Source organism: Aristolochia californica, unplaced genomic scaffold (assembly GCF_029961685.1).
Source record: "Aristolochia californica isolate CCGP_79_NKW_82.1479 unplaced genomic scaffold, dmAriCali1.0.hap1 SCAF_4, whole genome shotgun sequence".
Lineage (NCBI taxonomy): Eukaryota > Viridiplantae > Streptophyta > Magnoliopsida > Piperales > Aristolochiaceae > Aristolochia > Aristolochia californica.
In genome coordinates this window covers 24,800,561-24,811,028 of record NW_027182103.1, presented here as the reverse complement: position 1 = coordinate 24,811,028, position 10,468 = coordinate 24,800,561, and the positions used below count along the sequence as shown (strand labels likewise).

At 37.7% G+C, this 10,468-nt stretch overlaps 1 long non-coding RNA gene across 1 annotated transcript; it reads right to left on the bottom strand.

Moving 5' to 3' along the window:
- Nucleotides 1-1,942: 1,942 nt before the first annotated feature.
- Nucleotides 1,943-2,395, bottom strand: LOC137962385 (uncharacterized). Its single transcript, XR_011115123.1, has 3 exons — nucleotides 2,309-2,395; nucleotides 2,094-2,218; nucleotides 1,943-2,004 (listed from the first exon to the last, which is right to left on the bottom strand). It is a non-coding gene; the product is annotated as an uncharacterized lncRNA (long non-coding RNA).
- Between the last annotated feature and the right edge of the window lie 8,073 nt (nucleotides 2,396-10,468).

Sequence of the window (10,468 nt, the reverse complement as noted above, 5' to 3'; positions counted from 1 at the left end):
CTTTCCTTGTACATTTTATGAGTGCAAACCTGTCTATAATATGGGATAATTTTTTGCCGATAAAGTATAATATGGGATAATTTTGCTGACAAAGTATAATATGGGATAGTGATGCCAATTGGATATAACATTTAAAGACACTAGGTGTATTGGTCTATTTGTGTTTGCAATAGGTGCAAGTGTTGTCACCTAAAACTCTATAAAGTTATCCTTGATTACAAGATCCACCATAGAAGCTGAAATAATAACTTTAAAAATGGTCAAAGGAGCCAAACAACTTATGGATTTATTACCATTGATTCCAAAGACAAGCAACCCTATTTTTTTATCTTGATTAATTGATAACCAGTTAAGGATTGCTTGGACTAAAAATGAAAGCCTTAATTCCAAGTCTTTTGAAGATAGAGAACTCACATATATAATTGTGAGAAACCTCACTTGGTCGATTGTTTGATTAAAGGATTATAAAGAAACAAATTTAAAATGCTTCAAAAGGGGTCAAATTAATTAAAGGCAATTAAATGAGTCATTGGTAGCGACAATCCAACATATCTAAGTGGAGGTGGCAAGGTGAAATTTCAATAGAAATAAAAAGTGGATGGATTGAAACCTGTAATAGTGAGTCTTATTAAGACATTGAGATGCAGAATACCCTTAGTTACACATCAATTTGAGTGTGACGATGAGGGTGGAGTCTCTAGAGAAGTAGGAATTTTCTTTCAAGCTACACTCATAAGACAAGACAATCGTTGGCGCTAGCCAATTAAATATTCAAGTAATTTTACATGTTTACTATTATTAAATAAAACACTTTGGTATGATTATTTTGTATTTGATTACCCAATTAGGGGAAGGATACTTTTAGAATTTTAGTTCAATAATATCAAACTTACACTACCTTAACATTCTTTCCCAAATCCATAGCCCAATCTCGTTCTTCTCCTTTGTTAACTGTCATTTAGCAAAGTAGTAAATTTTAGCTATGAAAAATTAATTCAAATTTGTTTTCAGTTTCTACGTGAAGTTAGAAGAACAAAAGCGATGCCACCCTCATCAAGTGCATCTCTTTTACAAAATTTAGGAAAAAAACACAGTTTTCCCCTCCCCTTCTTTCTAATCTTATTGATAGGTTGATAGTTTTTAATAAATATTTTAATTTTAAAATTTTTTCTATATTATTCAAGGAGGCGATGTAATTTTTAAAATCCAACCTGCAAAGCATGCCTGCATCAATGGTAACCATGTGAATGAGTTCCACACCAACTCCCTTACATGATTCATGGGGACTAAAAACCTATACAACCTGCAAATTCAAACTAGAATATTCCAATTTGGTCCAATTTCCATTCTCTCTAGAAGTTAAATCTTAAAACCAACTTTCACATGCTCTTTGTTTGTCACTGATGTAATCGGTATTAATACTTAATAAGCATAGGGAAAATGCCATACAAAAGTAGCTTTTTGATTGACCATCTCTCCCATCTCATGCGGCATCAACTCATCTTTTTGCTTCCATAGATCCTCGTTTCCCAGGTGGAGCTGTCATCATCTCTGCCTCCAGGGGAAACAGGACCAAATCAGTGCTAGTACGATTGTTCAGCAATTTCTCTCTTTCACGTACTGTTGTATCACCATGAAGCTGCAGATTTGTCAGTTGTGTTGCCCTCGAGTAAGTCCCAACGTCCAGCCTGGCCAATGGTGTTGGTGCATCATAGCTTTGAGAATAGGATCTGAATGCTGGTTGGGGAAACCTGTCAGTCTGCAATGAAGACAGGTTTCTGACATCTCCAATTCTCAGATTACGTGGATGAATGGTTTGTGAGGATCCATATTGCCCGTCACTGACGGGGTAAGTAGAAAGACGGCTGCTTTTGTTCTGTAACCTATCACTTCTTCCCTTTGAGTCTTCTTCATCGTTGCTTAAGTTTATGATCAGAGAGGCCTTGGGGAGTGGGTTCTGTCTTTCCCTGAATAACCCCCACAAATAGCACTTGCCGAAGATCCCTGAATGTCATTTAAATATTAGTGCAGAAACGGTAAGAACTGGGAGCTGGTAGTGATATGGCGTCTGCCAATGTAGAAAGAGTGCTTACTCCAGTAGCTCTGGGGCAGTTCAAGGGAAGTGAAAATGAGAAGCTCAGTGCGGCCAACTGATGCTCTCAACACCAATTCTCTGGACATAGTTTCATCGAGCAGGTCATTGTACAGATTCTCATCCCTAGCACGGAAAGTGGGAATCCCAGATTCAAGGAAAGAACTAGCAAAGAAATACTGTGTGCCCTTCAATGAACACAAGCAATGGAAGTACCTTTCAGTTTCTGGAAAGAAATACAGTGAAATGTTGTCATCAGTGGGGGGTGAGATTGCAAAGTTTCTTGGCCATGCGGCAGCTTTTGGTAGCTTTTCAAAGTGAAGAAATGGCTTTAGAGTAGTGGCCTCTTGAAGTATCCTCGGGCGTGCTTTATCTGATAGATGTGCTGCAATTCTGCCATAGATATCGCCGCTTATTTTGAAACATCCCCTGCAGCGACGACGAATTACAACAAGATTACAGTTCATATACAAGATCTATATGCAGTATGTATAACAGGAAACCATAAGAAAAAAGTATAAACGAAAAATGTTTTATGTTTGTGTCAAGATCACAGTTCAAGTACAAGATCTATTTCTTGAAGAGAGATTTTGGGTGAACAATTGGAGATTGCACTGGTTGGGCACAACGGAACCGTGAATCCTTTCATGATTACTATGAGGATTAATGAATTTTTCAAGTTAGAGTTCTTGAGGGGTGACTATCACTAGGGGAACATCAATAAATCTTTATGTTATGGTTTTTTTGTTTTATTTTTTACATTTACATTTCTTAATTACATTAACACTTAAATTTTCAATAAGCACTAAATTCACCCCCACCCCCCATCTTGAGACGCCACCTCTGCCAACAACTGTAACTCGACCTACCATTTCATATGTTGTTACCTGGTGAGAAGATTCATGAAAAATCCTGGGAAAATTCATTTGGATATGCAAATCACATGATAATTAGATATTTGAAGGAAAGAGAAAGAAAGAGGTTCTTGTACATCTGAGGAAGGAAATCTAGTGACTTGAAAAAGTAAGAAACAAAATATAGTAGTAAGATCCAGTGAAGATGTTGAATATAGACCAAGGGTGCACAGAACTTGTGAGTTGATTTGGGTGACCTCCATTCTTTTCGAGTTTAATGTGGTGATAAAAGTCATATTTTTCATACTATAGTCATGCAAGGGGAGCTAGGGGAATCAAAATTAGATATTTAGAGACTTGGGTGCCAAGCAAGATCAAGGAAGGGAGGAGCCTGCCCAGGGATATTTGTGGTATTTAGTGAAAAAAAGTCAAAAAAATTAGTCAGCTAAAAAGATGTCTTAGTTTCCTCTTAGGAGTTTTAATTTTCTATTTGATATAATCTCTTAGTTAAAGTTTTAGTTAAAGTAGGAGTTTCCTATTTGATGTAATGGATAAATTATAAACAGAGGAAGCTTGGTTAGGGGCAAATCAGCCTTAACTCTTTATTCCTTTTCCTCTTTGTTCCACTCTTCCCTCTCACTCTACTAGTGCCCTATCTCTCTGTCCCTTCTCTATCCTCCTCTCTCCAAACTTTTCCCTCTTCTCTTCTTCTTGCATGAACACTCTCATTCTCTCTTTCTCTCTCCTTCCTTCTTCCCTTCTCTTCCCTTTCCTTCTTCTCTAGATCTACTTTTACCCTTTTCCGAAGCCTCTCAATTTTTCCTTGCACTTTCCTGAAAAGATAGAACCTTTCCAACAACGGTATCAAAGTGTTATTAAAGTAATCCTTTGTAATCTTCTTCAATCATGGTGAAACACGAGATACATGGAACTAAAATAGCAAGAGGAAGCTGCCGCTCACGAGTTCAATTCAGAAAATTGGACAAATCTATACACAGTGGAGAAACTTTGAAATTTGAGAAACAAGATGGATCACTTGACATGTCTAGTGCAATCTCTCATGGAAGAGAGGCTTTCAAGACGTTCTTCCCCTTCAATGAATGTTGGACAGGGAAGCCTTGTCCAAATCTATTTTTGAAATGGTATTCTCCCCATCACCACCGTTATTGCCTACACCAACCATTCCCAACCTATCTCCTTACCAAAATGTTTCTTCGATTCCTAACCTCACACATCCTCCTTAACCAAGACACTCCCTCTCCACAAATCTACCTCCATTCTCTCAGTCATCACACCCTAATTCCTATCATCTTGACATGTCGCATACCATACCCAAGGTTGCCCAAACAATTCCACATTTTTCACCTCAATCTCCCATTTGATTCCATTCCATATAGCCTCGTATGGCCATGTTGGATTTTCCTAGGTGCAACGCTAAAGTGATCCAGACAAATAGGCCTATATGGCTAGAGGAATTGTCTGCCTACCACCAAACCGAGGAAGATCAATGGATTTTATTAGTCTCATTTCATCATGAATATGATGGTAGAAGGTGGTTCCAATGGCATGAAAAGGACTACTCCTCTCTTGGCAAGTGTTTTTTCAAGCTCTGTATGTTTGTTTTGGACCCACTCAGTATCAAGACTTCGATTCTCTCTTGACCAAGCTCAAGCAGATAGGCTCTGTCTAGAATATCAAGCTATGTTTGAAAGAATTGCAAATAGAGCTCAATAGTCAGAACACATCCGGGTGGGAAGTTTCATTGGAGGACATAAGCCTGATTTGGCGGCGGAAGTGGGAGTATTTCATCCTAAAACTCTTATTCAGGTAATTTACCATGCCACACTTCAGGAAGAAAAACTGTCACTCTAATAGCCTCAACCCAAGGAACCTCCTGTTCTGCCATTCCAGTCCCCAACTCCAATAACAACCAACAAAGCTACTCTCATTCCCCATGGAGTCCATTATAAAAGCAAGGGTTTGTGCTTTAATTTTTGCGAGAAATTTGTTCCAGGTCATAGGTACAAAACATTTCAAATGTTCCTTTTCGAGGAGGAGGAGGAGGAGGAAGAAGATCATCACCTCAAATTGTTGTTACAGAAGACCACATACTAAACCCTGAAGTATCCTTCCATGCCCTTTCTAGGATACTCCAATTTCTAACCATGCAACTCAACAATGAGATCCAAGGTCATATGGTACATATTGTTAGAAGATGGGGCTCCAGCCCACATGTCAAAGGAAGAATGCCCAGACGTCCAAGAGGTGACATCTTGGTAAATAAGAAGACTTCTCATAAAGCATGAAAGTGTAATTAGTTAAAGAGATATGTCTTTTATTTTGTAATAAGGCATGCAATGGTTGGACACTTTAGGAGAGGCTGTATGGGACTTTAGTAAGATGACAATGGAATTTTTCTGTCGATGCTGCACCATATAAGTGGTAGGTTGTTTCAAATGGTGAGCCTCACTCTTTAAGGCAGGATATTTTGCAAAGGTGGGCACCCTTAGAAGCCAGTCTTCTTCCAAATAGTGGCACCAATAGGAGCACAAGGTGAACAAAATATTCCCCCTCGAATGAAGAATTTATTAACTATTTTCCATGATATTGTCTCAGCACCAATGGCTTACCACCAAAGAGATATCAAGACCATTGAGTTCAACCAACAAAGTGCCTCCCTACCAGCACATAGCCTTATAAGTACTCTCATGTGTTGAAAACTGAGAAAGATTAGTCAAAGAGATGCTTCAAGAAGGGATAATTAATCCGACCAACAGTCCATACACTTCCCTTATTTTAATAGTTAAGAAAAATTATGGATCTCATAGGTTTTGTGTGTGGACAACCAGGCCCTCAACAACGTCACTTCCAACGACAAGTATCCCTTTCCCATTATTGATGAATTACTTGATGAATTATGTGGTGCAGAGATTTTCTTCAAAGCTTGACCTTTCCTCGGGCTACAATCAAATTTGAGTAGCTAATAATGATGATTAGAAAACCACATTTAGAACACATGATGGACAACATGAGTTTCTTGTGATGCGTTTTGAACTGATTAATGCCCTGACTTCCTTTCAATACTTGTTGAATGATGTTTTCTGGCCCTACTTGAGGAAATGTGTACTTATCTTCTTTGATGATATACTAGTCTACAAGAAGAGTTTTGAGGATCATCTAGGTCACTTGCATGAAGGGTTAAGATTCTCCAAGTCAAGTCATCAAAGTGTATTTTTGCCTCAGCTAAAGTTCACTACTTAGAGCACGTGGGCTCCAAAGAAGGGGTGTCAACTGAACATGACAAAATTCAAGCCATGCAAGATAGACTTCAACCTACCATCCCAAAGCAATTGAGAGGCTTCATGGGATTAACAAGGTATTATAGGAGATTTTTGCAAAACTATGCTACTATTATTAGGTCTTTAAATTTTCTACTTAAAAATATACATTCTTATGTCCTCAAATAACTAAATATGAACTTCCTCCCCTTTGAAATCTGTGCCTAACTTTTCTAAAAAATTAATTATTGAGTGTGATGCTTTTGGATTGGGAATTGAGGTTGTTTTGATGCAAGAAGAGCAATTTATTTCCCACTTTAGCGGACCTCTCAAGGGGAGAATGCTCTCTTGGTCCACCTATGGTAAGGAAATCTCTACCTTGGTACAGTCATACATTAGAGACCTTACTACATTTGGAAAAAAATTACTTTCTGAACTGACCATTGCTTACATTAAATTTTGCTTCCAAAGAGAATTAGTACACCATGAGGCAAAGGTGGTTGGTTAAATTGATGAGATATGACTTTGATATTATATACAAAAAACTGAATGGGAATGGTACAGTTGATAGTCTGCGAAGGAAACATGACCATATACTTCTTATTCTATGTGCTTCTCTTGTTCCTTTGGTTTTACGAGATATCAAAACTACGTATAGCACTGATCCACTACTCCTAGAACAACTTATTAAGGACTGGGAAGACTGTACATTGGCCCCCATCTACAAAAGAGTCAATTCCTTACTCTTCCTCTATAATCGGGTAGTGGTTTTGTGCACAACAAAGAAATGGTACATGCAATTTTGAGAGAGATGCACAACTTCTCCACAACCAATCATGAAGGTTTCCTAAAAACCTTCCATAGGGTGAGAAACACTATTCTTAGCTGGGGCTCAAAGCTAATGTTAAAAACTAAGTAGTAACGTGTGATAAATAATCAAATATGACACAACTACTTCGACGGGTCTCTTGCAGTATTTTCCCCGTCCAGAAAGAATATGGAAGATGTTTCCATAGATTTTATTGAGGGACTACCACCATCTATGGGAAAGACAAATAGTCTAGTACTAATGGATACATTGAGCAAGTATGCTAACTTTTTGTGTCATGCAACATCCACACACTATCAAAACAATTTTTGAAGTATATGTTATACATGTGGCAAAATCCATGGCATGACATAAACTATATTCTTGGATAAGGACTAAATTTTATAAGCTCCTTTTTTAGAGAATACTTGTTTTGAAAGGTACCACCTTGAAGATGACCACAACTCACCACCATCAGACGATGACCAAACAAAGGTGGTGAATCATTGATTGGAGATGTACTTGTAAGGTTTTGTCAATAAGAAACCCATTACATGGACTTTTTATCTGCCAAGGGCAGTTGAATATTCCTAAAATACCTCCTATCACACTTCCTTCAAGATGTCTCCTTGAGGTTGTCTAATGCAGGCCTCTCCCCACTTTTCTTCTTGTAGGTGAGCACTACAAAGGTCGTTGGTCTAGAAGAAGCCTTTTAAGACTGAGATCAGTCATTAAAGGTCAACAAGCACCAGCTCACCTTAGCCAAACAAAAAATTAACATGACACGAGGCACTAAGAGGTGGAGTTTGTGGTTGATGACTTCGTAGTTCAAGCTTCAACCCTATAGGTAATAGTTTATTGCGGCTAGGAGGAATCAAAAGTTGTCTCCATGATTCTTTGGACCTTACAAAATACTTCAAAGAATTGGGAAGGTGGCCTATAAGTTGGAGTTGTTACTAAAAGCTTCTATTTGTCCAGTCTTCCATATTTCCTAGTTAAGAAACACATTGTCTCAACCACACTTCTAACCATTGAAGCTGATGCTGCTGCCATTCTTTATTCATTCTCGAAATGCAACACGTTCAACATGGAACAAGATTACACACACAGCTATTAGTGCAATGGGCTAATGCCCAAAAGATGTTTTACAACAATTCCCCAATTTTCAACCTTGAAGTCAAGCTTGGTCTTCCGGGGGGGTGGAATGACAGAATTCATAATTTTTATACTATACTTACGTGGGCTATGGAAGGTGGATCTAAGGGAATCAAATTAGAAAGTTTGGAGAAGACTTGGACACCAAGCAAGAAGAAAGGGGTCTCCAACTTAGGTGTATTTTTGGTATTTTGTCAAAAAAGTCAAAAAATTTAGCCAACAAAGGAGTCTTAAGTAAAAGGATGTGTATCTTAGTTTCCTATTAGGATGTCTAATTTGCAACTTGATGTAATATCTAGAGTAAGAGTTTTAGTTAAAGATGAAGTTTCCTATTTGATGTAATGTTGAGTTTTAATTTGGAAGAAGTTTGGCTATGGCAAATCAGCCTAAGCCTTTATTCTTTTTCCTCTTTGTTCTTCTCTTCCTCTCTTTATCCACTCGTGCATTATCTCTTTCTCTCCTATCACTCTCTTCCGTCTTTTCTTCTCCTCCCATGAGCTCTCTCTCTCTCTCTCTCTCTCTCTCTCACCTTCCTTCTTCCCTTCTCTTCCCATGTTTTTTTTTCTCTTTGTTAACTTTCAAAGAGGAAGCATGAAAGAATGAGAAAAAAGAAGAAAAAGTAAGAAAGATATGAGAAAAGAGAGTGAACAAGGAGGAGCACATGTATTGATATAAAGAGAAAATTATGAGTGTTGTGTCCCTTGCTCTTTTATAATAAAAATACAATGGCTTATGCCAAAAATAAATTTTTCTAAAGTTTTTAATTACATCTAATAATATCTCAATAAATCTAATTACAATAATTGGTAAAAAAGAAAGTAAAACTAAGAAAATAAGGAGAAAAACTTCCTTGCACATGTTCTCCATTTAGATTCTTTTTCTCCTCTTATTCTTGGACTTTGTTTCAAGTGTGAAAACTCAACATAGATTCCTTGGTAATAGCTTCTTTTACACTCCCCCTAAAATTAGGATTTGTAACTTCAACTTGCAAAAAATCTTCATCATGACACATGTTTAGCAAAAAAATAAATTCTAATCTTTTGTCACTTGGAAAAGAAATTGTGATTGCAAAAGAAATTCTAATTTTCTTGGTTCATCTTGCTTGTAGTCTTTATCTTGTTCTCCCTCTTACTTGGATATTTTGGTTACATAAAATTTGATTACCACAAATTATAGAATCCTTCATTATTGTTACCTCGTACTTGTACTTCTTCTTTTACTTCTCCTCCTCAAGTTGAGGATAGTTTTAGTTCTTTACCAAGTGACCCAATATTCAAAAAGTAATGGTGAGAGAAGGAAAATTACCCCTAGACCTGTAGAATTTATGAAAAAATGAAATACTTCATTGAAATTAATAACTTGTTGTAATCAGAGTACATGAACCACTATTTATATTAGAGGAAGGTAGTAGTGTTCAATTACAATAAAACTACCCTTGTCCCAATTACACCCAAACTCTAACACATAAGGTAAGTCCTAACATAATTAGGTAACTCAATATTGATAAAAGACAAATATAACTTAAACTAAAACTCTTCTTGGTCATGACCCTAAGATAAAGATACTTTTGTGAGTCCTTCTTGATTTTTCAACTGATGTGATAAGGATGCCAGCTCTTGGTAATCATTGTGGGTCCTACTTCTTATGGGCTTGGGCCCATCTTGTGGGCCTTCCATGGTCGTGTGGCCCATCTTATAATAATATTACATATGTGGGCCTTCCTTGGTCGTTTTGGCTTGATCTTAGCTTCCGACACTCCCCCTCAAGTTAGGGGTGAGAGAACAACATGAACTCTCAGCTTGCTGCAAATGATGTATAAAATATTTTTTTATAAAATGGCACATCTTCCTATATGCCTTCATCTTCCAACATTCCCCCTCATGATGTTGCGTCCTTCCTTGAGGCCCTACAACATTATAAGTGAGAGTAAAAATCACTCCTAGCCTGTAAGCCATTGCTTCATACTCCAATCTAAATACTGGATGTAGGGCACACTCCACTGCTATCGGTAGTGTTTCTATCGGCATTGCTCTGAAGTGTCCACCACTGTATCCCTCCACAGGACAACGACTCTCAAGTGGTAGGAGACATAAAAGCCATTACGGGGGGGAGGATAACATGGACGTAATCATAAGTTCCTCCGTCATGGACTTCCAACCACAAATAATTTTCATCTTTTTGACTGGGATGAAGTTCCTCTGTCGTGGACTCCCAACCACAAATAATTTTTATCTTTTTGACGGGGATGAAGTTCCTCCATCATGGACTTCCAACCACAAAT